The sequence below is a fragment of the Uranotaenia lowii genome, chromosome 1 (genome assembly GCF_029784155.1).
Source record: "Uranotaenia lowii strain MFRU-FL chromosome 1, ASM2978415v1, whole genome shotgun sequence".
NCBI classification, from domain to species: domain Eukaryota; kingdom Metazoa; phylum Arthropoda; class Insecta; order Diptera; family Culicidae; genus Uranotaenia; species Uranotaenia lowii.
In genome coordinates, this window is record NC_073691.1 from 14556861 (window position 1) to 14562725 (window position 5865).

The window sequence follows — 5865 nt, forward strand, 5'->3', positions numbered from 1 at the left end:
GTCTCGCTTCCGTAGGGAGCCTTCCATACCTATCCAGAGGTTGCCTACGTTAAGGCGCATGCTCCAAGAATCTGACAAACGGGAGGAAAATCGATACCCTTGATGGATTTTGGTGGTCGGTTTCGGATTTTTGGAGCATTCTTCCTTCGTTTCCACCTACATTCGCCTTCTATTAACTTCGCGTCCTACACGTGCTTCGATGGCTCGACAACAACCGGCTTTTGCGCCACCTTTCGTCGGTCAAAAAGGAGATTCAATCAAAACAAATCCTCCCTGCCTTCCGATGTGATGCGGTTTTGTCGTGGGTGGACACGTGCTTTGAAGGTAAAATGCAAGAATTAAAAAAACTGGCAGCCAAGCTGGCAGGGGTGGCGCCTCGTTTTTCGGTTTCGTGTTTTGCTTTCTGATTCGTTGCAGTTTTTTCCGAATGGGAAACCTGCTGTAATATTTTTGCCGGTTTGGGCGACAAGCTTGAGTTTTTATGGGGGATAATGTTTAAAATTGTCTGAAAGATCAAATTACAAAAACAATTTGAGGATTTGTCACGTTCCAGTTTTAACAGCTATAAAAGAAAAACAGCGTTTTTTCGAGATTCTGAGCATTAAAACAACTTTAAAATGCGATTTCTGGCCTTTAGAAGCGTTTTTCGGGCATTCTGAGCTTAATTTGGGATCACAACTTGAAAATGCGATTTCTGGCCTTTAGAAGCCGTTTTTCGGGATTCTGAGCTTAATTTGGGATCACAACTTTAAAATGCGATTTCTGGCCTTTAGAAGCCGTTTTTCGGGATTCTGAGCTTAATTTGGGATCACAACTTAAATGCGATTTCTGGCCTTTAGAAGCCGTTTTTCGGGATTTTGAGCTTAATTTGGGATAACAACTTTAAAATGCGATTTCTGGCCTTTAGAAGCGTTTTTTCAGGATTCTGAGCTTAATTTGGGATCACAACTTTAAAATGCGATTTCTGGCCTTTAGAAGCGTTTTTTCAGGATTCTGAGCTTAATTTGGGATCACAACTTTAAAATGCGATTTCTGGCCTTTAGAAGCCGTTTTTCGGGATTCTGAGCTTAATTTGGGATCACAACTTTAAAATGCGATTTTTGGCCTTTAGAAGCCGTTTTTCGGGATTCTGAGCTTAATTTGGGATCACAACTTTAAAATGCGATTTCTGGCCTTTAGAAGCGTTTTTTCAGGATTCTGAGCTTAATTTGGGATCACAACTTTAAAATGCGATTTCTGGCCTTTAGAAGCGTTTTTTCGGGATTCTGAGCTTAATTTGGGATCACAACTTTAAAATGCGATTTCTGGCCTTTAGAAGCCGTTTTTCGGGATTCTGAGCTTAATTTGGGATCACAACTTTAAAATGCGATTTTTGGCCTTTAGAAGCCGTTTTTCGGGATTCTGAGCTTAATTTGGGATCACAACTTTAAAATGCGATTTCTGGCCTTTAGAAGCCGTTTTTCGGGATTCTGAGCTTAATTTGGGATCACAACTTTAAAATGCGATTTCTGGCCTTTAGAAGCGTTTTTTCGGGATTCTGAGCTTAATTTGGGATCACAACTTTAAAATGCGATATCTGGCCTTTAGAAGCCGTTTTTCGGGATTCTGAGCTTAATTTGGGATCACAACTTGAAAATGCGATTTCTGGCCTTTAGAAGCGTTTTTTCGGGATTCTGAGCTTAGTTTGGGATCACAACTTTAAAATGCGATTTCTGGCCTTTAGAAGCCGTTTTTCGGGATTCTGAGCTTAATTTGGGATCACAACTTTAAAATGCGATTTCTGGCCTTTAGAAACGTTTTTTCGGGATTCTGAGCTTAATTTGGGATCACAACTTTAAAATGCGATTTCTGGCCTTTAGAAGCGTTTTTTCGGGATTCTGAGCTTAATTTAGGATCACAACTTTAAAATGCGATTTCTGGCCTTTAGAAGCGTTTTTTCGGGATTCTGAGCTTAATTTGGGATCACAACTTTAAAATGCGATTTCTGGCCTTTAGAAGCCGTTTTTCGGGATTCTGAGCTTAATTTGGGATCACAACTTTAAAATGCGATTTCTGGCCTTTAGAAGCGTTTTTTCAGGATTCTGAGCTTAATTTGGGATCACAACTTTAAAATGCGATTTCTGGCCTTTAGAAGCCGTTTTTCGGGATTCTGAGCTTAATTTGGGATCACAACTTTAAAATGCGATTTTTGGCCTTTAGAAGCCGTTTTTCGGGATTCTGAGCTTAATTTGGGATCACAACTTTAAAATGCGATTTCTGGCCTTTAGAAGCGTTTTTTCAGGATTCTGAGCTTAATTTGGGATCACAACTTTAAAATGCGATTTCTGGCCTTTAGAAGCGTTTTTTCAGGATTCTGAGCTTAATTTGGGATCACAACTTTAAAATGCGATTTCTGGCCTTTAGAAGCCGTTTTTCGGGATTTTGAGCTTAATTTGGGATAACAACTTTAAAATGCGATTTCTGGCCTTTAGAAGCGTTTTTTCAGGATTCTGAGCTTAATTTGGGATCACAACTTTAAAATGCGATTTCTGGCCTTTAGAAGCGTTTTTTCAGGATTCTGAGCTTAATTTGGGATCACAACTTTAAAATGCGATTTCTGGCCTTTAGAAGCCGTTTTTCGGGATTCTGAGCTTAATTTGGGATCACAACTTTAAAATGCGATTTTTGGCCTTTAGAAGCCGTTTTTCGGGATTTTGAGCTTAATTTGGGATAACAACTTTAAAATGCGATTTCTGGCCTTTAGAAGCGTTTTTTCAGGATTCTGAGCTTAATTTGGGATCACAACTTTAAAATGCGATTTCTGGCCTTTAGAAGCGTTTTTTCAGGATTCTGAGCTTAATTTGGGATCACAACTTTAAAATGCGATTTCTGGCCTTTAGAAGCCGTTTTTCGGGATTCTGAGCTTAATTTGGGATCACAACTTTAAAATGCGATTTTTGGCCTTTAGAAGCCGTTTTTCGGGATTCTGAGCTTAATTTGGGATCACAACTTTAAAATGCGATTTCTGGCCTTTAGAAGCCGTTTTTCGGGATTCTGAGCTTAATTTGGGATCACAACTTTAAAATGCGATTTTTGGCCTTTAGAAGCCGTTTTTCGGGATTCTGAGCTTAATTTGGGATCACAACTTTAAAATGCGATTTCTGGCCTTTAGAAGCGTTTTTTCGGGATTCTGAGCTTAATTTGGGATCACAACTTTAAAATGCGATTTCTGGCCTTTAGAAGCCGTTTTTCGGGATTCTGAGCTTAATTTGGGATCACAACTTTAAAATGCGATTTCTGGCCTTTAGAAGCGTTTTTTCGGGATTCTGAGCTTAGTTTGGGATCACAACTTTAAAATGCGATTTCTGGCCTTTAGAAGCCGTTTTTCGGGATTCTGAGCTTAATTTGGGATCACAACTTTAAAATGCGATTTCTGGCCTTTAGAAACGTTTTTTCGGGATTCTGAGCTTAATTTGGGATCACAACTTTAAAATGCGATTTCTGGCCTTTAGAAGCGTTTTTTCGGGATTCTGAGCTTAATTTAGGATCACAACTTTAAAATGCGATTTCTGGCCTTTAGAAGCGTTTTTTCGGGATTCTGAGCTTAATTTGGGATCACAACTTTAAAATGCGATTTCTGGCCTTTAGAAGCCGTTTTTCGGGATTCTGAGCTTAATTTGGGATCACAACTTTAAAATGCGATTTCTGGCCTTTAGAAGCGTTTTTTCAGGATTCTGAGCTTAATTTGGGATCACAACTTTAAAATGCGATTTCTGGCCTTTAGAAGCCGTTTTTCGGGATTCTGAGCTTAATTTGGGATCACAACTTTAAAATGCGATTTTTGGCCTTTAGAAGCCGTTTTTCGGGATTCTGAGCTTAATTTGGGATCACAACTTTAAAATGCGATTTCTGGCCTTTAGAAGCGTTTTTTCGGGATTCTGAGCTTAATTTGGGATCACAACTTTAAAATGCGATTTCTGGCCTTTAGAAGCCGTTTTTCGGGATTCTGAGCTTAATTTGGGATCACAACTTTAAAATGCGATTTTTGGCCTTTAGAAGCCGTTTTTCGGGATTCTGAGCTTAATTTGGGATCACAACTTTAAAATGCGATTTCTGGCCTTTAGAAGCGTTTTTTCGGGATTCTGAGCTTAATTTGGGATCACAACTTTAAAATGTGATTTCTGGCCTTTAGAAGCGTTTTTTCGGGATTCTGAGCTTAATTTGGGATCACAACTTTAAAATGCGATTTCTGGCCTTTAGAAGCCGTTTTTCGGGATTCTGAGCTTAATTTGAGATCACAACTTTAAAATGCGATTTTTGGCCTTTAGAAGCCGTTTTTCGGGATTCTGAGCTTAATTTGGGATCACAACTTTAAAATGCGATTTCTGGCCTTTAGAAGCGTTTTTTCGGGATTCTGAGCTTAATTTGGGATCACAACTTTAAAATGCGATTTCTGGCCTTTAGAAGCCGTTTTTCGGGATTCTGAGCTTAATTTGGGATCACAACTTTAAAATGCGATTTCTGGCCTTTAGAAGCGTTTTTTCGGGATTCTGAGCTTAATTTGGGATCACAACTTTAAAATGCGATTTCTGGCCTTTAGAAGCCGTTTGTCGGGATTCTGAGCTTAATTTGGGATCACAACTTTAAAATGCGATTTCTGGCCTTTAGAAGCGTTTTTTCGGGATTCTGAGCTTAATTTGGGATCACAACTTTAAAATGCGATTTCTGGCCTTTAGAAGCGTTTTTTCGGGATTCTGAGCTTAATTTGGGATCACAACTTTAAAATGCGATTTCTGGCCTTTAGAAGCCGTTTTTCGGGATTCTGAGCTTAATTTGGGATCACAACTTTAAAATGCGATTTTTGGCCTTTAGAAGCCGTTTTTCGGGATTCTGAGCTTAATTTGGAATCACAACTTTAAAATGCGATTTTTGGCTTTTAGAAGCCGTTTTTCGGGATTCTGAGCTTAATTTGGGATCACAACTTTAAAATGCGATTTCTGGCCTTTAGAAGCGTTTTTTCAGGATTCTGAGCTTAATTTGGGATCACAACTTTAAAATGCGATTTCTGGCCTTTAGAAGCGTTTTTTCGGGATTCTGAGCTTAATTTGGGATCACAACTTTAAAATGCGATTTCTGGCCTTTAGAAGCGTTTTTTCGGGATTCTGAGCTTAATTTGGGATCACAACTTTAAAATGCGATTTCTGGCCTTTAGAAGCCGTTTTTCGGGATTCTGAGCTTAATTTGGGATCACAACTTTAAAATGCGATTTCTGGCCTTTAGAAGCCGTTTTTCGGGATTCTGAGCTTAATTTGGAATCACAACTTTAAAATGCGATTTCTGGCCTTTAGAAGCCGTTTTTCGGGATTCTAAGCTTAATTTGGGATCACAACTTTAAAATGCGATTTTTGGCCTTTAGAAGCCGTTTTTCGGGATTCTGAGCTTAATTTGGGATCACAACTTTAAAATGCGATTTCTGGCCTTTAGAAGCGTTTTTTCGGGATTCTGAGCTTAATTTGGGATCACAACTTTAAAATGCGATTTCTGGCCTTTAGAAGCCGTTTTTCGGGATTCTGAGCTTAATTTGGGATCACAACTTTAAAATGCGATTTCTGGCCTTTAGAAGCGTTTTTTCGGGATTCTGAGCTTAGTTTGGGATCACAACTTTAAAATGCGATTTCTGGCCTTTAGAAGCCGTTTTTCGGGATTCTGAGCTTAATTTGGGATCACAACTTTAAAATGCGATTTCTGGCCTTTAGAAGCGTTTTTTCGGGATTCTGAGCCTAATTTGGGATCACAACTTTAAAATGCGATTTCTGGCCTCTAGAAGCGTTTTTTCGGGATTCTGAGCTTAATTTGGGATCACAACTTTAAAATGCGATTTCTGGC